Consider the following 27,281-nt stretch of genomic DNA (forward strand, 5'->3'; position numbering starts at 1 on the left):
TAGGACCCAGCTCATTGGCTGGGTCCTAAATACCGTTTCTGAGCCGATTTTTGCGCTAAAATACCGGTTCAGAAACGGGTAGGACCCTGCATTTTAACCGGTTAGAAAAAACGGCATTTTCTAACCGGTTAGGTGGGACTGGACCTTTCAGACCGCACACATTACCGTTTTAAAACGGTAAAAAAACGGCAATTTACCGTTTTAAAAGTGCGGTCTGAAAGGGGCATAAGTTTATTTAAATGAGATTTAAGGACTGAGAAGCATATCTTTATCCCTTGGGATGAACCACGTTGTAATGATGCTAGGTGGACATCTGGCTCCTCGAGATGTTCTGGTTCATACTGTATGTGAGGAAGATTCAGGGGAAATTTGAGGAAGAATAACTTCACAGAAAGAGTAGTAGATAAGTGGAATAGCCTCCCATCAGAGGTGGTAGAGGCAAATACAGTAGAGCAAATTAAACATGCTTGAGATAGGCATATTGATATCCTTACAAAGAAATAAGCATCAAATATAGTTTGAGGTAACATGTTTAAAAACGGAGCAGACTAGATGGGCCAAGTGGTTCTTATCTGCTGTCAAATTCTATGTTTCTATGTTTCCTATTATTATTATTATTATTATTATTATTAAATAAATTGTGAAGTTTTCAGTGTCAGACTGTGGCATTTAGGGTCCGACAGAAGAATGCAGCAGTAGGGCACCATGCTAAGAGCCTTGGCTAACCTTTAAAGAATGCATGGCCTGTGCCCTTTGCTAAATATATATAGTAAATACTGCTAGTACATACATTATAATGTGGAACCTGATTCCCAGAGGAAGAGGTGGGGCCTCCAGGCAGTGGGGCCCACCGGGAGTTTCCCTTTGCCCCTGTGGACCACTCCAACCCTGGACGTTTTACTCATTTTCATTTTCCGCTCTTATTATTTACCTAGAAACATTTTAAAGTGCATTTTGGCCAATGTAAAATAAATTAGCAAATGTTTATATTGCTTGTCGGGACTAAACTGGTAGGGGGTTGCAAGTGACATTTTCACTTTAAAAACAAAGCTGAATTACTGTCAGACCCACAACCAGTGGCCTATTTAGAATGGGTTCAGTGTGCAGTGTACACAGACCCCTCATGTACAGGGGGGCCCACACCGCATACCATGCAGCCATTACCCTGCAGCCAGTCCTCACCACTGTGTAGTTCAGCATCTACCACAGCAGATGGAGAAAAAAATGCCCGCCCTCCAATTTTCCTGGAGTTTCGCAAATGTGCAGTAGGGGAATCACAAGGAAAATGGACACCATGCTGAATTTCTCCCGAATGTCAGTGAGTTCTAGGATGAGTAGATCAACATCCTGGATCTCACCCTTGTGCCAGTGACGGCACAGTTTGTTCTGCATTGAGTCATTATCCAGCCCCCGCAGTGACAGGTATCACTTGACTTTTTTCTCCTCACAAGCACGGAATGATACTAAAGCCTGAGTCCCTGTAAGAGATGATTGGTACATGCCCTGATAAATCATCTCTTATTGCTGCAATATGTTATGGTAAGAATTTGTGCTTATCAGGTAATAATGCGGGAAATGATACATCGGCCCGTGTTCCATGTTCCATACACTCTCTGATCAATGTATTGATCCTTGCTGCAAATAGAAAGGCTAAAATAATAGACAACACAAATATATTATGTATGACGATGCGCAGACGGCTGTTGTACCACTAACTGTGCGTTTTATAAACTATATTAAAGAAATAAAATACAATATTTTTAGGTTGATATTAAACAGAGAAAATGTGTAGTACGGTCCCTGATAAGTAAAATTGGGAGAGGATTATTCCCAGTATACCCTGAATGTATCTCGGGTGGGACAGCATCATATAAGGAAGATACCTGCTGAGATGTTCCGCTTTGGTCATAATAGAAGACGACTTGGGTATGGCTCATTGGGTCAACCTACATTAGGTAGACCTGCATTGGGTCGACATAACTTAGTTCGACATGCCTAATGTCGACACAAGCATTAGTTTGACAATGGCTAGGTCGACAGTCAAAGGGTCAACACAGGTTTTTCCTGTTTTGTCCCAAATGTGGACATAGTCTAAATGGACACCATCAAAAAGTACCACATCCCATCGCATGGCTCGCATGTTGACCTTCAGTGGTCAACCTAGTGCATGTCAACCTTTGCTGTGTCAACCTAATGGAGGATGCTATTTCTAAGAGCTTGGCCCCCGATAACTAATGTAATAAAAAATCTGTTACATTTCTCGGGAGATGATCACGAAAAATGTGGTCTGATGACCACACACACACACACACACACACAGCAATAACTTTACATTACACATTACAGGGACGGGTTTATATCAGAGACCAGACCCTGTCTGTGATTAATACATACTGGCAGCACAAAGCGGGTGATTCTGGTTTTGGTTGTGGTTCTAAATCATATTTGTCCCCTCGTGGGGCTCGCTGCGCTCAACACGCTTCAGGCTCGGTGGCTCGCTGCGCTCACCACACTTTATAAAATTAACTCCACGCCCACGTAGATACTGGGGGTATGATGTGGATAGTGGGGATATGATTGTGTTAGTGGGTGTGTGTGTAGTGCATTATACTTACCCTCAACAATGTCCCCGGCAAAAGCGTTCCCCTCCTCCGGCACTCGGCTCCTCCATGTCACTTGTAGTTAACGGTGTCCCTGGCGCCAACGTTCCCCTCCTCCGGGCCGCACTCGCGTCCTCCATGACACTCCCGGCGGCAGCAATGTACGCAATTAGCGTAGTGCCGCTGGGGGAGCAGGGAAACCATGTGATGCTCCCCCAGTGGCAGAACGCTGAATTACGTACATTGGCCGCTCAAGCCATGCCGCCCGCTCTTCAGTGCCGGCACCCCGTCCCAGCTCAGCCCTGTCCCGAACAGCTCCGGCATGCATAACATCACCCTAAGCCCCAGCCCGGCCGCCAGACACCAACCGCCGGACGCTGAGCCACTCCTCACTGGGACCCCGGCCATGACGCCATAGGGACCAGAGCAGCATATTAGCAGGGCGCCCGGCTACACTACGCTGACAACTTAGCCTAAGGTACATTGTCAGCGTAGCGTAGCCGGGCGCCCTGCTAATACATAAGTACCAAAATGACTTATATCCAAATGTAGATGAGCGCCAAAGCAGTTAGTAAGAACTATATAAAGTGCTGGGAAATGGCACTGATGATTTAATGTAAATGTATCTGTCTCTCATTCCTTTCCCCCCCCCCCAAAATGTAACAGTGTAATGTGGGCTAGGGGAAATGAGGGAAATTGGAAGACTAATGAGGGAGAGAGGGAGATGTTGTTATTTCAGGGAGTCTCCTGCAGAATGCAGGAGGGTAGGCAAATATGTTCTAAACATTTGTATTGTGATACGAAGGATATCTTTAAACAATGCATTGTTAGGTATAGCTAAGACCCAGGTGGAGATTCTCTAAAACAGAAATGCGGTAAAACCCCCGTTATCTGGGTTTTTACCGCATTTCTGTATGCTCCGTGCCCCCTCCGCAGTGTCACCGCTGCGGAGGGAATTACCAGCAAAAGCTTATAGGCTTCTCACTGCAGCGCTGTGGAGGGATCCGTCACGTATCCCTCCCAGCATGCCCTGTGACCCGGAAGTCCAGCACCAGCGCCACATCGCAAGGGACAGCTCTTATCACGTTTATGTTAGAGCATATGCGGTCATTAAGAATGCAGTGGCCGGCGAAGGGGGGCAAACAGGGCTGCAGATGTCTATGGGGGTTATTCAGACCTGATCGCATGAGAGTTTGCAGGCTTGGTGATTATCGATAGACTAAGCATGCATAGGGATCTCAGTGCGCATATGCGAGGCATCCTGCAGTAATATCATTCTTCTTTTTTGATTGCTAGTCAGACACAAGTTGCTTGACAGAAAGCCGGCATTTGGGGTGATAAACAGCTGTTTTCTTGGAGTGTCAGGGAAAACGCAGGTGCGCCCAGGCATTTGAGGGGAAGGCATGTGTCAGCCTTGGCCCCAATCCGGCTTCTATCGCAGCTGATGAGTAAGTCCTGAGCTAACCACTGACTGCACACCCTGGAGAAATCATTCAATGGTGAGCGGCTTACTAATGATTCTGCAGCTATTCGCCGATCTACCTAATTTTCGCAAGCCATGATAAACAATTCACGGGTTTGCACAGGGCAGCGTATACCGGATTGCAAGACATTGCAATTTAGCAGAGCAGCGATCAGGTCTGAATTCCCCCTATAGCACATGCAATAGGAAAGAGAGAAATTATTTTTTTTACCTGACATATGTTAAACTATATTTCAGCTTCCACTTAATCATGCCAAATGTTTAACAGTTTGCACTTGTATGTGGCATGTACCACTTTGCATTATACAGGGGTTTATTGGCTCCCCTGCAAAGCCCCGGCTAGATGCTTGTATGGCTGGTGCAGCATATGTTTCCTTGGAAGCTCAGTCTGCAAGCTTCACACCAGAGGAAAGCAGGTGGCAGGGGGAGACTTGCATTATGCATTTGTTTTGCTTAAACATTACTCTTCGTAGGAGGAGAAATATCTGCCATTCTAAGCCAGCGTGGCACATATGCCAGAGAGACAGGCACTTGTGTATGCAATCAGCCACCGCTTTACTAGGCAAGCACAGAGGAAATATTTTAGAAAAGATCATGCATGAAAAAAAGGGTCTCATTCAGACCTGTTTGCTTTGGTAGGCTGCGTATACTCACAGCCTAGAGAACAGGTCATTGCCTCCCACCACCCCATGCTTCCAGGTTTCTAAGGGGTATATTTATCACTGGTGGAAGCAGGGCCCTAAAAATATTCTGTTTTGGCCCCCAGTGGCTAGTTTCGATGTCCAGCCCCTGTGCAAGCAGATGTCTTCCAAAGAAATCTGCAACAAGTAACCCATAGGCTTTAGTGGCTAATGCTATCTGAAGATGGCATTAACTTAGATACATAGGCAGTCACTAAAGGAAATGTGGGTAGCAGCAGATATATCTCATTTCCTTCTGTGGTTCGCAGGGCCGGATTAACCTTGGGCCCCCACACATCAGGGGTCCCCACACTGGCACTGCTGCTGTGGTGGCAAGTGGGTGGCAAGCAGTGGGGTTGGGCAACGCGGGCGGGCAGAGGGTCCCTGTGGTGGCTAGGCAGTCAGTGGTGGGGTCCCTGCGGTGGATGGGAAGCCACTGGCAGGGTCCCTGCGGCGGATGTGAAGTCAGCGGCAGGGTCTCTGCAGCAGATGGAAACTAGTAGCGGTATTGGCAGCGTGGGAAGTGGCTGCCGACTGCAAAACCATATTTTGAAAAGACTGGCCGGCCATTTATTGGCTGAGTTACCATATGCCGCAGGGACCCCGCCGCTGACTGCCCATCCGCCGCAGGGAACAAACCCCCCCCTCACCCGCTGCCTGCTATGGCGCTGCACGGATCCCCGCTGCCTGGACCCCACGTTGCCAAGGTACCACCTGCCTCCGTCTCGGACTGGGGGGAGGGGAGCCCACAATTTTGTTGTCCAGGGCCCCCACCGCCCATAATCTGGCCCTGGTGTTTCCCCATAGATAGTCAAGGAATATGCGATATTTATGTGAAAATTTGTGTTTTCAATGGCTTTTCCACAAATGATTTCAGAAATAGGTCCCTACATTATATAAGACTATACAAATAACTCAGCAAGTTAGGGACAGCAAAGCTTCTCAATCACATCGGTGCATATACTCCTAGGCGGCTTTCAATTAAACTGTGGTAAACTACTTTGCTATCATCAAAATAGCGAGCAAGTAATCAGTGTAAGGAATGTGTCCATCAATGTGCAGCGATGAACTGACTCCAAATACAGCAAGCTGCACCCACAGTCCTCCCCGTGTTCAGAATAACTACAATGAGTAAGGAAAGGGTGTTCTATTTGCATCATCGGACAACGAACAACAGGCAGATGCAAAATAGCCTGTGGGTACAGGCCCAAAAGCCAGCAGAAGGAAAGAACTCAGAAGAAGATAACAACAAATAATGAAACATAAATAAGCAGTGGTATAACAGTGACTCTGGCAGACAAATAATGCGGAGCAGAAAATGAGATGTGGGGTTAGTATTCTCACTATTACAAAGGTGAGAAGTGTTTTACAATCTTCTTCTGCCTAGAAAAGATTCTTCCTTGCTTCTGTAATTTGTTGTTTAAAGTGTAACGGTCCCTCACAAAACTGGAGTGCATGCAATGCAGTTCATAATGTGCCAGTGTATTTGCCTCATGCGTATAAAGTTGCACAGCCACACCCCACTCTGGTCTGTTGGTCAGTATAGAAGGGGTTACCTTCGTACATGATCATCATGCGTCCCATTAGCATTGCTTTGGGACTAAGAAGCATTTTTTTGGGGAAAAAATGCTAAAAAACATGTTGAACGTTAGAAGGTTCTCACACAACCTGGCCTGCCAAGAGGGGCTGTCTGGTGCTACTGTTGCAAAAATGTATGAGGACGAATCTGTAGTGCAGGAGTAGGAAGAGGTCATTGGCAGCCAAAGTAATGTTTGACCCAACCCTTCACCTTACCCGATCATTCACTAAAACTCCATATTTCCTGAAAACACTTTATAAAGCAAAGGGTAGCAGGGATCTCAATACTGTACTTTTTTACAGATCTGTGCATATTAAGGATAATTTGCGAGTCTAGTCATCTAATCATCTCAGATGTCCCATGATCAACACAAGTAATTTTTTCATTCTGCACTCGTTCTGCATTCAATTGCGTGCACTATTCACAGTTCGGCAGCACAGACCAAAAACAGATCACAGAGGATGGGACGTTTACATGACGCCAACATTGCACTTGCCCATCGTCTATATCACAAACTGAGTACAACTGCCAGCTTTCAGCGCTAATCTGCCACTATGCCTCTGCATAGAGAGAAACATGGCAAGGAGGAAGAGCTGGATTGTACTTTGGGGTATATTTTCACGGTATGGGTATAAACTGGACCCGGACAACACCACGGAATGCCGGGGGGTGTCCTGTCAGGGGGGTAGCCTGTGACAGCTGTCACCAGGGAGAGGGGGAGGGATAGAATAAAGCCGTCTGGGTCTCGTCTGGGTCCGGTTTTTACTTATTTTCGTTATCCATAGGGATTTGCCCTGTACCACAAAGGGTCACCACCAAAGATACTTTTTTTGTTATCACCATGACCATGGTTTTATAAAATCGGGGAACCCCTATTTGCCGGGTTTCCTGATTTTTTATTACCAGCCCCGGCTCTTTCAGCCTGGTGCTGGTTATGTCCATGTGGGGGACCCCATGCCGTTTTCTTTTTTTAATGATTTATTTTACCATTTTTTTAAAAACATTGCAGCCTGCACGGATCTGACTGATCCGTGCAGACTGCCTGTACAAAATTCGTTTTAGCGGCTGCATATACGAATGGTTACCCCATCGGAGGGTTACAAAGCAGTTTTATTTGACTGCTTTGTAAATTCCCCTCCGGAACACGACTTTGCATACGGCTGAAACAGCCGTATGCAGTCGTATTCATTCCTATTAAGAATACGAATACGAAATTTCGTATTCGTATTCTTAGTAAATTTCGCCCATTGTGTATTGTGAGACCAAATTGATAGTTTATATTATTATTTGCACATGCGGGCTTTACTACTGTATGTTGGGAAGACCTCCAGGAAATTTAAGAGCGCATGGAGCTTCACAAGTCTGCCATTAAAGCAGCATAGCTTGGCAAACCAAATGATCAACCAGTTGCACTTCATTTTAAAACTCGTACCCATCCCCTGTGCTCATTGAAGTATCAGATTATTGACCACGTACCGGAGAATATCTGGGGTGGTGACCGGGACAAGAAACTGTTTAGACTTGAGGCGTCTTGGATATATAGGCTGGAGACAGTCTTTCCTAACGGCCTTAACAAGAGAATAGCCTGCAACAGTCTAAAGTGAAATATTCAATGTATCGGCTGTACGGTCTTATGTAATAGATTCTGAAAAAGTAATTCTGTGTCTGGTTTGCTCTATTTTAATATGCACTTTGTTAATTATGTCTGTAGTATGTATTATGATTTTAATTTATTTTGCTGAATTTTTGTATATACAATGTGTTTCTTTAATATGTTTACTTTATATGTGTTGGTAGCGATTGTCAGCTAACACCCCCCCCCCCCCCCCCGCATAAGACTCGGTAGTAGCGTCCCTTGGTTGCTTAGCAACTGTACCGGCCCGGCTTGCTGAAGTCATCAGGCAGTGCCGCAGCCCGGTGTGGACTGCTCCATGTTTGATTGCGAGGTGGGCGGTGGATGCGGTGCCGTGAATCACTACATAATGTGAGTTATGAGCATTATGTGTTTGTTTGTCTTCCTCCTGACGACAGGGTATCAGTCCCCGAAACGTTGAGGGTAATAAAGTCCATCATGGATGCAGCTGCGAGGCTAATCTTCCCAGCCAGATGTTCATCAAAGCTGCTCTGCCAGTCACTTCATTGGTTACCTGTATTCTACCATATTCAATACAAAATACTTTTACTTACACACGAGGCTATAAACCAAACTACACCAACATACGTCTCTTCTCTTATCTCAAAATATCTTCCAACCGGACCTCTTCGCTCCTCACAAGATCTGCGTCTCTCATCCACACTCATTACTCGCTCATTCCCGATTGCAGGACTTTCTTCAGGCTTCACCCACTCTGTTGAATGCTCTCCCATGCACATTAAGGGGGTTTTTCTGGTTGATTTACTCGAATGCGAATTCGCATCCTTGCGAATCAACCATATCCCGCCTTGTGAATGGTGGTATGCCGACCTACATTTTACAATGCGCGTACATTTGCACGGCATGCAAATGGACGTTTTACATAAACATCCATTCGCAGCCTGCGGGGGAACACCCACATCATTTGATGATCGCTGACCATCAGTGGCGGCTCCTGCCTTTAGACTTAAGGGGGGCTACAATTTCCTGGGTACTGCTCATTGCAAACAGTCATTCATTATTTGCAGGTTATTAGATTTGCGCTGTACTAATGTTTACTGTAAATAAATGATGTACTCATATGCACACAAACACAGGTACAGAGCAAAATACGCACTTTTAATAATTTTAATATTAATTAAAGTACACAAAATGATACTCTTTATAAAGATCTACACACAGATATTATTAAAATAAAATCAACTTCCATGCAACTCTCTGGTGCCCTGCATACCTTTCTTTTGCTGACTCACTGAAGTCTGGGCATGCTCACTGCAGAGGATTTGCTTCTGGGCTGCATAGACAGCAGCCCATAGAAGCACTGTAGCTCTGGTGATTTGAACAGAATGGCTTCCTGTTGGAAGCTATTGCTGTCATTACTCCATATACTGGCAGCCCAAGAGGGGGAGGAGTTTCTAGCTCTGTGTATGATGAGCAGTAGCAGCTTCCAATAGGAATCTACTACATTTTGAACTCCTCCCCACAGGGTTGGGCTGTTGCTGTGTCTGCCCTTCTGCTTCATGGAGCCTGGTGAGAGGAGGTTACCAGCATGTCAGAGACACAGACAGCCAGCACCAGAGCTCGGGAGGTGGGGGGGTTTGCCCACGGGGGGGAAGCACCGGAGCTCTGGAGCTGTCTGTCTGTGTTTCTGGTGTTGTGATTTTAACTGGAAGGGCTGCAGTCCTGCAGCCCTATAGCAGGAGCCGCCACTGCTGACCATGTGGAACGTGTACGCATATCTAAGGTTGCTCAGAGCAACCTCAGATGTGCATGCACATTCTTAGGGAAGTGCCCACATCATCGCTCCCATTAGTATGGGAACGCCCAGTGTCCACATGGGAACGCCCAGGGTGTTCCCATATGCCAATGGGCCGCCCTATTGCTGCACGCCCCTGCTCCTCTGCCGTTGGCGCACGCACACGGTGCATGCACATGCACAGAAATGTGAACATATGCAGCCCTGCGAATAGACCTGAATAAGATCTTCAGACTCTCCTCTAATCTCCAAACCTACTGAACAAGCGTTCCCTAAAAACTCACCTCTTCAGGCAAGCTTATAAAATTCTAGAACCACCCACTCAAACTTCATATACCGTTCCTATCCAATCACATCCCCACTATACAAGCCACACACATATCCACTCTCTTTTTCACATTTTCCATCCTCCTGACCCCTGGCCAAAGTACTGGGTCACCGTATCATACAGCACACCGGCAACCTTTGCATTCTGGTGGACTCTATACAATAAAGATATCTATCTTTTTTGTATCAATGCCTATTTTCCTATAGATTGTAAGCTTGCGAGCAGGGCCCTCATACCTTTGACTGTCTGTAAATACCCAGTTTGTTTTATCACTGTGCTTTATGCTGCGCTATATAAGAAACTGTTAATAAATAAATGATGGGTATTATCCAGGTACATTGTAACTTCTTATATATTTTTATTATGTATTGCAATATAGAATTACAAGCTACCACACATAAATCAGCAGATACAATGTGATATTATTGTCAAAGTGATTCAGTGGCTGATGTGAAATTGTTAGAAAAATTGTCATAAATTACTGTAAAGAAAAAGTCCCAGAAATATAGCTTATGTCCACCCATAACACCCGGAGATGTGTCCGCCTACGCATCGGCAAACTCATCCTCATAGAGAGATTCATTATGGAGAACGTGTAATGTGATATTCACTTTGAAATGAACCATCCACATTGACCTGTTCTCAGCAGTAAAAGAGGAAAAGGCGATAGATTTTACAACAGGGTTCATAAAGGACGGAGACTTTTCTGTGACTTAATTGCAGGTATTACAGAAAGGAGAATATCAAATGTAAAACTAGACTGAGCTGGATTACTGCTGAACTTTGATACTGCAGATGGGGCTGGCAGCAGGAAATTCTACGGGTAACTTGTGTTAGATATTTGTCAGGACACAAAGGGAGGAGAGTGTGGAGCAGGTACACAAAGAATGGCTCCAGGTTCACACAGCAGATGGCTGGTGCATTCTGCATCAGCTCTAATTCTTCTACAGTGCGTACGACCTCGAATGTCTTTATTTCTTATTTATTCCAAATGGTGATAACTGCAGTTTGCTATTAACTATGGAGCTACAAAACAATTTAATTAGTGATTTTCTCATATTATCACGGTGAAGAAGAAAACTCAAGTAATCATAAATAAGATGGTTGGCAGAATCATGGCCCATGTCCAATGCAGCAAGGCATTCTTTGTGGATGGCAGCTGTTACTATTCTTCTTTTTCATGTTGTTTACTGGAGCTCTTCCGATGTGGCGATCAGACGATCAGCTTGTTTTTGTAGATCTGTGTAGATAGTTTTAGATGGCCAAAACAATTACATTTTTGTCTGGTATCCAGGAGCAGTCTGGTAACTTAAAGAGGCATTGTACAATTTTGTAGATGTGACCCAACATGGGCGACATGTTTAGACACGCACCTAAAGAAGCACTGGGCATGGAAAGGGTCCTATACTAATCTTATTTATGTTTTTTCTCTATTTTTGTTTAAGTATTGCTCATTACTACCTGTTATAGTAGTGATATAGGTAGACAAAGCTAGAAAGGTCTAGATACAGAGTTTAAATATTGCTCATTACCACCTCTTATAGTAGTGATATAGGTAGACAAAGCTAGAAAGGTCTAGATACAGAGTTTAAGTATTGCTCATTACCACCTCTTATAGTAGTGATATAGGTAGACAAAGCTAGAAAGGTCTAGATACAGAGTTTATGTATTGCTCATTAGCACCTTTTATAGTATGTGATGTATCTACATCACACACACCCACAGCCAAGCCAACCTAATCCCTCTCTCGCCTGTCCCTTCCCATACTTTCTCCTGTGCTCTCTGTAATGCTAGATCAATCTGCAACAAGCTTCCAATTATCCACAACCTCTTCATCTCCCACTTTTTTAACCTTCTCGCCATCACTGAAACATGGCTCTCCTCCCCTGACACTACCTCCCTGCTGCCCTCTCCTATTGAGGCCTCTCCTTCACCCACTTGTTCAGACCTGAAGGCCCGCAGGGTGGAGGAGTGGGCATCCTTCTCTCCTTCAACTGCACCTTCATCCCACCTGAGTACTCCCTTACATTCTCCACCTTTGAGGTACACACTATATGCCTCTTCTCCCCATTCTCGTCTTCTAGCCCATTCACCTTGTAGCTGTGATCTAATGCCCCCCCCCCAACCCCCACCCCCCCTGCTCCCCTTTCCTTGATAACTTTATTGCCTCCGACCTCCCCTCTAACATCCTTGGGGACTTTAACATTCCTATTGACTTCAATAATGCTGCCTCCTCTAATCTTCTTGCCCTTTCTGCCTCCTTTGGACTTTCTCAATGGACCTCCACAGCCACTCATAATCTCAGACACTCCCTTGACCTCCTCTTTACCCACCATTGTACTATCTCTGATTTCTCTAATTCTCTGAACACAATCTGCTTTATTTCACCCTATTATCCTCCCCTCCCCCCCTCACCGTCCAGACCCACAGTCACCAAATGCAATCTCAGGTCTCTTGACCCTGCTATCCTGTCCTCCCTGGAGACTTTCCTCTCTCCTCTTTCCATTATGACCCGCCCCAACCAGGCTGCCTCTTTCTATAACTCTTCTCTTACCTCTGCTCCTGACTCTGAGGCCCCCCTCTATACTGCCCCCCTCCGACGCTCTAAACCCCAACCTTGGCACAATAAACTAACATGATTTTTACAAAATTGTGCTTCTGAATGTCTCTGGCTGACTTTCTTCATTTCAAGTTTATTCTATCCTCCTACAGTGCTGCTCTCTCCCTTGCCAAACAATCTTTTTTCATATCAATCATCTCTTCTCAGTCCTCCAGTCCCCCAATGTCTTTGAAACTTTCAACACTCTCCTTCGCCATCCTCCACCCCTCCTCCCATTACTCTCACTGCCACTGACTTTGCCTCTTTCTTCCTCTCTAAAATTGAGGTAATCCAACATGATATCTCTTCCCACCCCCCTATGCTGCCCACCCACCCCAATCATCCTCCCCCTCCAACTACCCAACAATGGTCTCCTTCTGCCCCACTACAGATGAGGAAGTCCACTCCCTCATCTCATCCTCTCCCCCTCTACCTGTCCCTTTGACCCCCTCCCGTCTCCTCCGTTCCCTCTCCCTCACTGCCTGCTCCCACCTTGCTCATCTTTCCCTCACCCTTCAAACATGCTCTGGTCTCACCTATTCTTAAAAAAACACAACCTGGACCCTTTTTCATCCATGTGCTACCACCTTATCTATCTTCTTCCATTCACCTCTAAACTACTTGAACGTCTGGTTTACATGCGTCTCACAAGCTATTTCTCTGACCACTCCATTCTTGATCACCTTCAATCTGGCTTTTGCCCACTCTACTCCACTAACCCTGCCCTGGTGAAAGTAACTAATGACCTGCTGTCAGGCAAATCCAGGGGCCACTTCTCTGTGCTTATCCTTCTGGACCTTTCTGCTGCCTTTGAGACTACCCTCTCTTCCTCCACACACTTAAAAACATTGGACTCTTTGGCACTGTTTTGACTGGTTTACCTCATATCTCACTCCTTCTCAGTCTCTGCCTCTGGCACCACCTCAACACATTCCATCCTTCCTGTCAGTGGGGCAGATGTACTGTATTAAGCCTTAACAAGAGATAAATTCAAATGTGATAAGGAGAGATAAACGCCCAGCCAATCAGCTCCTTACTGACTTTTTTTCAAACACAGTTAGCAGGTGATTGGCTGGACGTTTATCTCTCCTTATCACACTTGCATTTATCTCTTGTTAAGGCTTAATACATCTGCCCCAGTGTGTCCCTTAGGGTTCCATCCTTGGCCCCTTCTGTTCTCCCTGTACACCTCTTCACTGGGTGCACTTATTAACTTATTTGGCCTTTAATACCACTTTCATGCTGATGACACCCAAATCTACCTCTCCTGATCTGTCTCCCACTGCTCTCAGTTTTCCAACTGCCTCTCCGCCATCTCCTACTGAATGTTTGAGCACTCTCTGAAGCTCAATATGGACAAAAGTGAACTCATTATCTTTCCCCCACCTAGAGTTACACCCCTACTAATATCTCATTAGCTCCATTGAGAGCTTCTCCATCTGTAGATACTGCATACCCTCCAACATCTGAAGGGCAAAAATTGGTACACATTCGGAAAGGGGCGTGGTCAATGGTAAAAATGGGTGTGGTCACCTCACTTTCCGAACGTGTACTGGGAATTTTTTTCCATATATACAGGTATATATATATATATATATATATATATATATATATATATATACACATATATATATATACTGTATATATATATTGGCCACTTCATAGGCCACCTCGAACAGCACAGTGTTGTCCAGGTTATCGTCCCAGTCCTCCAGTCTGGTGATGGACAAGCTCCTGGCCAGGAGCATCTTGCAGGAGGTTGGCAGAGCTGGAGCTGCTGCAATCTGAGGGCTGATTACCAGTGTCAGTCAGTGGTGCCAAGGGTGGCCTCTCCTTGAACTGTCACCTCCTGCTGCACCCAACAACCACATGCAGCCCTGCCACACTGACAGCCAGCATCACCTCTGCTCGCCAGCCCAACCCCCCCTCCCCCATGCAGGCGGAACGTACTGGCTCATGATAGGTTGTGTGGCATGGACTCATGGGTTGACAAAACGGCATGTGATTGGAGAAGCAGAACTCGGCCACTGGCACCCTAAGCCCCCTGGGAGATGTAGTTTGGCTGGCCAAAAAGCAGCCAGCTGTGAAAGAAAACTACAATTCCCAAAGTCGGAGGAGCCGGTTATCAAAAAACGGTACATTCGGTACACTTTGATTTAGCCAGTACAGACCGTTAAAAAATGTTACTGTACAGGCTAAATCGGTACAGTTGAAGGGAATGGATACTGTAGATAGATAGATAGATAGATAGATAGATAGATAGATAGATAGATAAAAACTGTATAATTTGCTTTAGTCGCTACTGTAGTTACAAAATATTCAAATGTTTTACAGCTTTATTGATGTAGATAAGTAGTCTGTGCTATAACTGCATGAGGCATGCAAAATCCCAATAGGGAAATAATATCAACAGGATGAGGGGGAAAAAACGGACTCCACAAACAGCGTTTCTATATTTACTTCCACATAGTTTAGCTTGTGTTGTGCTAAGCTGCCCTTTCGCTGCCTCTTCAAAATGAATGTGAGACAAAGGGCTCCCCGGCACTTGGCTTTCACATCCAGAATGAATTTTCTACATAGATTAGATACCACAGCCTGTTTTGCAGCAACATCCTTGTTATTGCATCATCAAATGAGTAGATGTTGCCATGGTGCTATGGACATATTTCCTAGACAACCATGATGCTGCTGTTCACATCAGCCACCTTCCAACCCTCATATCTCCTTCTGGCCTAGGCTAGTTCATGTAAAGTATCCATTACTGTAAAGATGCTTTGCCACAGAATCGCTTCCTGGCGACTGCAGTCATTTTTCCAGGGACTCACTGGTTTTAAAGGCCGACCGCGCGTAAGGTCAGCGGGTACCAAAAGCCGACAAGATCAATGGATTGACATGGCAGTGGTCAACGAAAGTTTTAATGTGTTCCACATTTTCCCAACATTAGCTTGATTTACAGTACTGTTTATGTGGATATCTATTGGGAATAATAACATGTGGCGAACATACCCTCCAACATGGCCCATTCCATTATTTACAAAATGCTCTGTTTCTGGACTTCCTTACCAGTGGCAGTTGCAGAGGTGGGGCTGCAGCACTGTCCAATATTCAAAAAGGGGAGCCACACCTAATGCCACTCCAAACATCACTGTCTTGGACTCACTGACAGTTGATGTGACCCCCCTCTTTGAATTTTGGTCTGTGCTGGAGTCCAGCCTCTGTAACTGCCACTGGCAGGGAAGTCCAGGAACAGAGCATTTTGTGGTACTTGTTTCCTAGCACGGCGCCCAGATTTCCTACGTACGTTAATGTAGTGAAATCGCATCGCATCGCATGGACCATTTTAGTGCCGTGCGATGCGATGCAATGCGATTTTTAAATGTAATTTATTCAGTGCTCTAAATGCCCCAGGGGATCGCATCGCACCTCCCGCAAAATCGCATGCTATTTTATAGGGTGTGCGATGCCATTACATTAGCTATCCATTAATATCATTGTATGACATACAATGATGTATTACGCACCCCCCCCCCCCCCCCACTATCCACGCGGTGGAACGCGTCCTCCGACATTTTCATCCCCCACTATCCACGTATCCACGTTGGCGCGGAGTTGATTTTATATAGTGTGGCGAGCGCAGCGAGCCACCGAGCCCGAAGCGTGGCGAGGGGACGCGGATTACTTTACATGTATTCCGCGTCCCCTCGCGGGGCTTGGCGGCTTGCGGTGCTCACCACGCAATATAAATTAAACTCCACGCCGACGTGGATAGTGGGGGTATGAAAAGGTCGGAGGACGCGTTCCACTGCGCTCGCCACGCTTCGGGATGGCGTGGATATTGGGGGGTGCCTAAAACCTCTTTGTATGTCATACATTCATATTATTGTATAGCTAATGTAATGGCATCGCACACCCTATAAAATCGCATGCGATCGCATGTGATTTTGCTGGTGGTGCGATGCGATTCCCTGAGGCATACAGAGCAGTGAATAAATTACATAAAAAAATCACATCGCAGGGCACTAAAATGGCCCATGCGATGCAATGCAATTTTCCTACGCAGAATAGCCCACTAAGCAATTTGCTTAGTGGACGCCGTGCTAGGAAACAAGTACCCATTTTGTACCTAATGGAATGGGTCATGTTGGAGGGTATGGTGGCGAGCAAATTAAGGCTACTGCAGCGAGTACACACATTTATACTGATGATGGTCACATCATAAGGAACATACAAGATTTAACCCCAAATATTGGGTCACCCATTTTGGTGTCAGCCATTTAACCCTATTCACCCTGTTGAATGTTTGTACCTGTCCACCATAAACACTGTTGACTTTTCATCAGTCAAAACCTTGTCCTGTTGACCTAATGCACATCAACAATATGTCTGTCTATTTAGATCTATTATATCACAACTGTTTTCTCACAGCCCTGCGGAAGAAGTGTAGGCGTGAATGATGCTTTGCAAAGTTGTAAACTATACCACTGGGAGATCTCCAGGGTAGTGATCAAGTGGAGGATTTGGGGTCATGGTAAAGCAATTTGCATCATTTAGTCCCCCCCTCCCCGATCCCATGTTCTACCAAAAATCAACGCCAACAACAGTAGGTGACAATGGATAGGCTCATTAACACAATTTGTAGAGGAACAATTACTTACTTTTCTCTCAGTCAGTGGGATCTGGGTCTACATTATTATATTTGCAAGTCAACTGGACATTCCAAGAGTAATCAACTATTGTGGCACACAAGCTGTATCTATTTCTCCCACCACCCAGCATGTTAGAGTACTGAGCTTAATGTTTGGTTTGTTCTAGTGCAATGGTTCTTAAATTGTGTCCTCAGGTCACCACACAGTTCACGTTTTCCAGGTCACGCGACAGGTGCACTCATTACTGACTGACACATTTTAAATTATTTCACTTGATTCTGTGAAGAGACCTGCAAATCATGAACTGTGTGGGGTCCTGAAAACCTGTGTCCTATAGTATAGAAATGGAGAAACTCCATGCAGCAATTTTTCTATGGAAAGCAGCATTTATATAAAGTTTAACTGAGGTAACACAGGGGTAGATGTATGAAGCAGTGATAAGGGAGGAGAAGTGATAAAGTGCCTGGTATTTTATCACCGGCCAATCAGCTCCCTTTTTAAACCCAGCCTGTAACTTAACAGTGAGGAGCTGATTGGCCAGTGATAAAGAACCAGGCACTTTATCACTTCTCCTCCCTTATCACTGCTTCATACATCTACCCCACAGTTCTGAATAGCCCTCAAATCACATTTTTAAAGCACAGAATTTTTTTTATATTTTTGAATCCTGAATCTTTATTTCACACTTACTGCACACGTGTGTTTATCATGTTGTGCCAGCAAAAAATAAAATAAAAAATCTAATCTATTCTTAGGAAACACAATAAGCGCAGCACATTAGCTGAAGCTTTTTGCTGTTCCGAATTAAATTGCTTTATTTCACGTTTCTGTTTGATTCAAGTTATCTTAGCAGGAGTCAAAATCTCAAAGAGATTTCTTTCTTCCAACCAGCGCCATATAATAAGTAAACACTGCTTTCATGAGACCACTCCAACAATTAAAAGGGGAAGGTTTTATCTCAATTGGAAACCACTTTGCTTTGCATCTGTTTACCCCATGTAAAGCATGGCGATTAGTACTCAGCTACACAAAGGGCCGCATTCTGGCACACTAACAGCAACAAAAATTAAGTACTTCAACATAGAATAACTTGGAGAGACCACTAGTCAACGTCTTAGTACAAGATTTATTCCACTAAACAATTGCTAAATCACCCATATTACACCCATATTACATGCTTAACTCAGCTCAATGTTAGTAAAAAAAAAATCTTTTATTAGAAAACAGTTCTAAGAATATCTTGCTAAGTGCCACATGCATAGGAAGCAAAATGAGATGCCCTATCTGGGTTACTTTTCATCATTTAACAATAAAGTTCCTTAAGCCATTGTGTTCTTAAGCCGTCATACAGGTCTAATCTCCCAGAATGCATTGCTAGAGAAATGGACTGCTCGGGGGTTTAATAACATGGTGGTTTATTCTAGTTCATTCTTTCAGACAAAATCCTTCTTAGATGGACAAAACCATGTGCACTGCAGGGGGGGCAGATGTAACATGTGCAGAGAGAATTAGATTTGGGTGAGTTATTTTGTTTCTGTGCAGGGAAAATACTGACTGCATGATTTTACACTTCAATATAGATCTCACTTTGAAGAAAAACCCCACCCAAATCTAATTCTCTCTGCACAAGTTACATCTGCCCCACCCGCAGTGCACATGGTTTTGTCCATCTAAGAAGGATTTTGTCAGAAAGAATGGACTAGAATAACCCCCATAATCTGGATACCCACACCACCCAACAGTCTTCCTCATACTGCAATATTAATATATCAGTAACTATTCTCAGGACCTATGCATTCTAGCGGGTCGGTGTTAACCAGCTCGCAAGGCTAGGAAAACACGCAGCCTAGCGAGCAGGTCTGAATAGTGCCCCTGGTATCTACCTTGGAAAGGAAGCAGTGATTTTGTCACAGTGGGTCCCATTCAGACCTGATCGCTGCTGTGTGAATTTGCATGCCAAGGCATTTTAGGAGAGGGTCTGTGATGTCAGCTCCAGGCCGGATATGCCTGTATTCATCGCAGCCGCCGAGTAAAGGCCCCCATACACTAGGGCGACTTGTCCTTAGGACAAGTCGCCCCCGACTTCCCCCTGAGCTTCCCCGGCTGCTCCCCGGGGGAGCTTGATTAGATTGGCACTTGATGTGCCATTTTTTACATGTGATAAATCGTCTCGATTTATCACATGTAAAAAACCCGGGGAGCAGGGGGGGGCGCTAAGAGGTGGGAGCTGGTGGGAGCAGGGGGGCTGGGGACGCTGCGGGGGAGACGTCTGTGTCCCCTGCTGCTGGGGACGCTGCGGGGAACATCGTCTGAGCGGCGAGAAGGTAGAGGGAGCAGGGGGGGCTGGAGACGCTGCGGGGGACACGTCTGTGTCCCCCGCTGCTGGGGACGCTGCGGGGGACATCGTCTGAGCGGCGAGAAGGTAGAGGGAGCAGGGGGGGCTGGAGACGCTGCGGGGGACACAGGCTGCATAGAGCCGGGCAGGGGAAGCCGGCCGGGAGCTGTCAGTAATGAATAAAAAAAAAAAGCCCATACAATGAATGGGCAGCCTGTGATTGGCTGCTGAGCGCTCTCTCAGCCAATTGCTGACTGGCTGAGAGAGCGCTCAGCCAATCACAGGCTGCCCATTCATTGTATGGGCTTTTTTTTTTATTCATTACTGACAGCTCCCGGCCGGCTTCCCCTGCCCGGCTCTATGCAGCCTGTGTCCCCCGCAGCGTCTCCAGCCCCCCCTGCTCCCTCTACCTTCTCGCCGCTCAGACGATGTCCCCCGCAGCGTCCCCAGCAGCGGGGGACACAGACGTGTCCCCCGCAGCGTCCCCAGCCCCCCCTGCTCCCTCCACCGCCGCGCCGCCCCACTAGGTCCCAAGTCGGGTGGTCGGACGTGCAGCAGGTCCGACCACCCGACGCAGATCCGATGCGCACGGGACCGCGCATCGGATCTGAGGGGACATCAAAACTAGCCGATTTTGGTCCGATTTTGGCCAGATCCGACTGATCTGGCTGAAATCTGACCAAAATCGGCTAGTGTATGGGGGCCTTAAGTCTCTGGCTGCTCGTAGCTTGTGATGATTGGTGACCAGTGGAAGAATCATTCGATGGTGAACCTGTAACAAAGGTTTTTGGATATTTTTGCTCGGCTGCAAATTCCACGCTAGGCGCACACATCCATTCGCACAGCAAGCACATTCATTTGCATGATGGGATCTTCTCTTAGCGGGTGGAGTCTACATGATCGCTGGACGTTGCTTGTTTGCTCAGCAGTGATCAGGACTGAATTACCCCCAGTTTACTCTGATGAGAGCTGGCAACATTGATTCTGACAGGGTTTAACCACTTCGGTGATATGCCCGGAAATTTTCCGGGCTAAGCCGCCCTGCAGGAGAGGGCTCTCCCGGATATTTTCCGAGCATAGCACCAACAAGGAGGTGTGCACCAGTGGTGCCTCCAGCTGTGCACCACCTCTAGGGGTCCACCCCTCCCTGTCGCTCCCCCCTCCTGTTGCTCCACCCCCCATTGCTCAGATCTGCCCTGGCGATCAGACGCTGGAGCTCCCCTGCCACTGCCATTCACAGCATTGACCAGGCAGCAGGCCCCGCTCTGGGATGTTTGGGCGGCTCCGGGGGGACTAAAGAGCGATTGGGAGTTTAGGCGGCCGAGTCCCCCCTCGAGTCTTACCTGGTCACTACTGTGAATGGCCTTGGGGGCCGCAGCAGGAGAAATCTGGGGATCCAGGGCTGGCTCACAGTGAGCAACAGGGAGGGGGGGCTGCGACAGGGGGGAAGGCTTTCCCTAAGTGCTGTGGTGGGTATTTCTGGGACAGGGCAAACCTGCCTTGGCAAGTTTGCCCTGCCCCAGAAAAACTCACCACTCAAAGGGTAAAGGTTAAAATCCAATAAAATGATTTGAATAGACAAGAACTGTATTAGAGAATGCTATATTCCATTTATAATGAACTTTCTAAACATAAAATCTCAGGTATATACTTTATTACTCGGATATTTTGGTTTAACGTGAACCATTTAATTTAATGGGAATCTCAGCTATGGTAGCTATATTTTTAGGAATTTTTGCTATCAAAAAATATATACAATATCCACCAGAATAATATAGTTTTAAGGAACAAATGTCTCATTGTTCTGATTGTACTGCTATACTGCGTAATCCCAATGTAGTTGCAGTTGTTGAAAAAGTATCGATTGTTTTTCACAAAGCTCCTAAAATTGGTCTCTGCTGTGATTTTCTAAACCGGTATTTATGGTTCAGCTTTACAATTGCATCTGTGTTCTCCAGCCAGATAAATATAAGCCTTTGGCTTACCGATAACGGCGGCAGTGTAGTATTTATTTTGCTTAGTATAACTTTTTTTTTAGAAAAGCTTATTTTTTTTATTTTTATATAACAATCAATGTTGCAGCAACTATAGAGATTATCTGCAGAAGGCAAGAATTGCACATGACTAATGATATATAGATTTAAATTATCTCTATTTGTAGACTACCTGCAAGGTCTACAGAACTAAGATTGTACTTCTATATGTCGAACATTAGATACAGTATGAAACAATGGCATACCTCCCAACTGTCCCGCTAAACGCGGGAACATCCCAATTTTTTGGGATGTTCCCGCATCCCTCCCGCGGCCGGCAGTGTCCCGCTGCGGGGGAGGGGAAGTTGGGAGTCCCCCCCCAATCTGACAGAATAGACATTTTGTGGCCGAAATGAGGCGTGGCCTAATTTGCATAAGCCATGCCCTCGTTTACATATGACACGGCCGGGTTCCCATATCGAGGGAACCCGGCCGACAGCGGGGAGGCATGTTTGCCGGGGTGGCTTTAAACTGCTCACTAGGCTCCAAATATACGCAGCCTAGCGATCAGGTCTGAATCAGACCCAATGTTTTTACAATACCACACACAACTTTCCAACAGCTCACAAGAGGGGAAATACCTGTTGGGCACCACTGCCTGAGGGCCCATCTTCATCTTCAAAGGGCAACACAAGACACAAGGATCTCTTTCCAAAAGTATGGGTACCCAGACTCAGACTGACCTACTGGGGCACTGCCCCTATTCCTCTTCTAACACAACACACAAGGATCTCTTTTCAACAGTATGGGATCCAGCTAGAATCGTATTGGTTGCTATGAACAAAATCTTCCCTTTTTTCTTGAAGACATTTAACAGGATACAGTCTATAGAGACACAGGGTGACATTCTATGGGATGCGGTAAAATCTGCATGTTTTTTATCGCACCTAATCGCACTTTTGAAAATCGTAAGATTGGGCCGTTTTTCGCATATTTAATGAGATGCGAAAAACGGCCCAAATAGTGCGAATAGGTGCGATTTGATGCGATTTCTTTAGTCCTGAAAATGTGCGATTTTCAAGTCTGAAAATCGCACATTTGCAGGAAATCGCAATTTAAAATTAAAAAAAAAACTGCGCGGGGTCCCCCGCCAGAGCATAACCAGCCCCGGGCTCATTGAGCCGGTGCTGGTGACATAAAATCACGGTCCCCGACAAATAGGGGTCCCCTTGATTTAATGAAACCAGCACCAGGCTCAAGGTCCGGCGCTGGTTCCCAAAATACGGGGGGACAAAATGACTAGGGGTCCCCTGCATTTCAAGAACCAGCACCAGACCCAACCAGCCAGCAGGGTAATGCCACAGCCGGGGGACACTTATTATATAAGGTCCCGCGGCCAAAGCATTATCCCCCTGGCTGGTCAGCATGGGCAGGGGTCCTGGGGAAGTGTGGACCCCCCCAAAGAAGGGGTCCCCCCCCTCCAGGACTTACCAGCCCATGCTGAAAGTCCGGGGCTGTCCCCGATGCCCCTGGGCGGTGGGCATCGGGCTGATGAAAAGTGTAAAAAAATAATAAAAACTATTGTCTTATACTGTAGAACTATGAGTCCCAGCAAGCCTACCCCGCATGCTGGGACTTGGAGAACCACAAGTCCCAGCATGCGGGGCATTAAAGGGCCCGCTGGCACTTATAGTTCCACAGTACAAGAAATAGTTAAATAAAACACACACTGACACCCAGAAAAATAAACGTTTAATACATCCACAGCCCACACATACTGATACTTACCTACCTTGAGCCCGTGGGTCGGTCCCTGGATCTGGGGTCCGGGGCTCCAGGGCTGAAGAGTCCGGTTCCGGGGCCTTGGTCCTGGTTCCGGGGCTGGTCCGGGGCTCCAGGGCTGAAGAGTCCGGTTCCGGGGCCTTGGTCCTGGTTCCGGGGCTAGTCTCCTGGGCTGAAGATTCCGGGGTCCTGGATCCGTAGTAATCCTAAGGGGTACCTGAGGAAGGAAATCCTACTCACCTGGTCCCCGGCGACGACCCCGGCATCTTCAGCTCCAGACGCGCTACTCCCGGCTGGTACCCGCTCACGGACTGGAGAGACGCAGAGATGTTCATCTTCCGCGCCTCTCCTCAGGCTGATTCTATTGACCGCCTAGCGGCCAATCAGGAGCCGAGAAAGTCAACAACGAAAAAAATCGCAAAAAAAACAAAAAAACGCATCACATAGAATGTCACCCACAATGTCTAAAGGTGGCCATACACGGTGCGATGATCGCATGCGATGCGAGGGTAGTACAAAAAGTATGTGCAGCACATACTTTTTGCACTTTGCGATGAGATGCCCTCGGGAGCGCGCATCGCATCGAATGGTTAAAATGCACCATGTATGGGCACCTTAAGTCAACCAAAAGGTCAACTACTAACAGTCAACATGGTCAAAAGGTCAACATGGCTAAAATATTGACAAGTAACAGGTTAAAAGGTCAACAGGTAAAAAAAAGTGACAAGGTTGAACACACAAATGGTTTACACAATCATGGCAATTGTAGTGAGCCCATGAACGTCTATGTGTTCTCTCTTATCGTGGTCACACACTGTAAAAGGGCCAAGTATTGATAAAAAAAACCTGTTAATCTTGTTACTTGTAACCTTTTTTACCTGTCGACATTAGAGAAACTTTTATACTGAGCGTGTAAGCATTCTGCATGACCATATTGTCTATTTTACTGTATATAGAATTATTACACTACACCACACCCATATTAGTTAATCCCCCACCCCCCCCCCACACACACACCCCATGTTATTCAAAATATATACAGTCTGTTATGAAATATATATATATATATATATATATATATATATATATATATATATATATATATATAGAACACATATATACAGTATTTCAGAACTCAGCCACAGAAGCAATTTTGATGGCTTTCAATTAATGGATTTAATCTGGCAGTGGTGGAGAGGTGCCCCCTTGAGAGCAGGAGCCCGGCGGCAGATGACTCCATTGCCTCCCAGAGTTCTTCCTCTGAATGGATGCTAACATTCCTCCCATGATCTGGATTGGCACACCTCTGCATGATATGAGTGTGACTCAAGTGCAGATGCGGCTGCCACAGAAAAGCTTGAACTGGTAACATTTATATATTTCAGGCACAAGTTAGACCTGTATTGCCTAGTGGGAACACATTGATGGATAGATCTTCTTTTCTCATTGAATACGAGAGTCATAGATGTGGGTGGATCGAGAGCAGATATTTTTTATTCTGAAATGTTGGGAGCTTTGCTAATATTCATATAATATGTCATTGGTAAATCGTACCAAAAAGAAACAATAAGTTAAAATGTCACAGTGACATTTTAGGACTGTCACCTACTGTATCAAGGTCTTCGACCACGATGATCATTTATGACATGGGTCTGTGTAGAAATACAGGAGGCACTGCATTTATGTCAGTATTGGCACATACAATGTATGAAGATGTTGAGATTTTGCTATTTATTAAGGTCCAAAACCAAAAATCTTTAGATGGCATCAGCTGCATAGTTACACAGTAGAGTAGTTGAGGTTGAAAAAAGACTTGAGTCCATAAAGTTCAACCTTAAATCAGCTTGCTCTTTGATATAGAAATAGTATGGAGAGGGATCACCTCAGATCCTTATTCTCCTCCTTTCATACTGCATTCATTACCATAAATCTTTGTTTCTGCAGTCAGTAAAAAAAAAGAAAAAGGTTTTGTATATGTTGGGGCCGCTGCTTATCAAATAACTCTGAACCAACATTCCAAATCACACCAATAATGTACACACTGATACCGAATGTTCATTTTCAGGCTGATACAACCTTATGAAGGCCAGTGGTGCAAGTATGTTGGTACGGGGTAGTATGGTATACCAGTAAGAAATATGTTGCTGGTACCCTGTACCACCGGTCCAAGCAGCGCGGACGGTGTAATGGTTAGCATTACTGCCTTTCATACCTAAATAAGCCTTGTAAAACTAGATAGTTATATTAAGGCTCTAAAGATCATTTACAAGCTATTAAATATGCAGACCCTCAATATTGCTTTTGCTCCCTTCATGCTGTACATTCATATTCTCTTTTACCTGTTGCAATTCAATTCATACCCACTTCACAATCCCGGTAATGGTCCTTGAATACTACATGCATGGTGGGATCAGTAAAACGGCACACCCTATTACTAGTTATTTAATTCTGATTCGGATCCCACGGTATCTGCAAATTAGCCATGTACCATAGAATGCAACTGCACATGTGCTGTACCATGCATAGAAAGTTCAAATGGATTGATCTATCTGTTGATGTGTGAAATTTTTATTTCCCAGTGGCAACTGGGCAGCCAGTGTGCGCTAGCATTAAAACTAATTAGTCTTATGGGAGTGGCATGGAAGTGCTATGGTAAGTCTAGGCAGCTATCCATAATCATATGTGGAGATATTAATAGTGCATAGTTGCCTACCCTCCTGCATTCTGCAGGAGACTCCCTGAATTAGCAGCAATCTCCCTATCTCCTTCATTAGTCTAGCAATCTCCCTCTTGTCACCTAGCCCACATTACACTGTTACATTTTGGAGGGAAAAAGGAATGAGAGATAGATACATTTACATTGAATCCTCTGCACCATTTCCCAGCACTTTACCAAGTATAGTAGCTCTTACTAACTGCTTTGGGGCTCATCTACATTTGGATATAAGTCCTTTTACAAGATTCCTCTCAGATGTAGCAGTACGCACCCACGCTTCTAGGTGCCATGTTCCCAATCTCTTTTCACAATCTCTCCATATATGGAACTAGACACGCCCTTTGGTGGAGCATGACATGCCCCCTCTCAATGGGGCACTGTGCAAAATTATATTACCAACTATAATCTCCCTGAGACTAGTTTTCAAAAATAGGCAAGTAAGTAATAGTGTAGTGTACTAATAGATTTAGGCCAGATAAACCAGTAAGATCAGCACCGCAATAATATAAGAAATAATCAGCAATTAGCATACAAAAGTAGGTGCTTGCAAATCACATAGCATTGGAAAGAGATAAAGTAAAGACATACACTGAAAAACCAAACTGCCCCTGTCATTTTTCAAAGCCATTACTGTAGCAAAGAGGAGTACCGCGCAGGTTTATACCAAAGTACCTACCAATATATAATCATAACTTTGTTAATAATTGTAGGGGGTATGCCAACAACTACCAGAATAATAACTAGGGGGTTATTCTAGGTCGCTCCTTCTGGCAAATTCCTTCTTAGATGGACAAAACCATGTGCACTGCAGGTGGGGTAGATGTTACTTGGGCAGAGAGATTTAGATTTGGGTGTGGTTTTTCTTCAAAGTGAGATCTACTGTATATTGCAGTGTAAAAATACAGCAGCCAGTATTTTCCCTGGAAAGAAACAAAATAACTCACCCAAATCTAATTCTCTCTGCACATGTTACATCTGTCCCCCTGCAGTGCACATGGTTCTGTCCATCTAAGAAGGAATTTGCCAGGAGGAGTGAATCAGAATAACCCCCTATTTCTCAAAAGAAGGAAGAGGTAGTAATAAGGTGCACCATCTTATATCTGATATCAGCAAACAATAAAACTTAACTTTTATTATATTTAATTTAAATATTGTTTCCCCGCAAACATAA

General features: G+C 45.4%; 1 protein-coding gene across 7 annotated transcripts in view; it reads right to left on the reverse strand.

The window, feature by feature from the left end:
* LOC146081108 (sodium channel protein type 5 subunit alpha-like) overlaps positions 1-27,281 on the reverse strand; it is a 388,187-nt gene that overhangs the window by 148,315 nt on the left and 212,591 nt on the right. The gene's annotated exons all lie outside the window — the stretch shown is intronic.

The sequence above is a fragment of the Crinia signifera genome, chromosome 5 (genome assembly GCF_055691185.1).
Source record: "Crinia signifera chromosome 5, ASM5569118v1, whole genome shotgun sequence".
NCBI classification, from domain to species: Eukaryota; Metazoa; Chordata; class Amphibia; order Anura; family Myobatrachidae; genus Crinia; species Crinia signifera.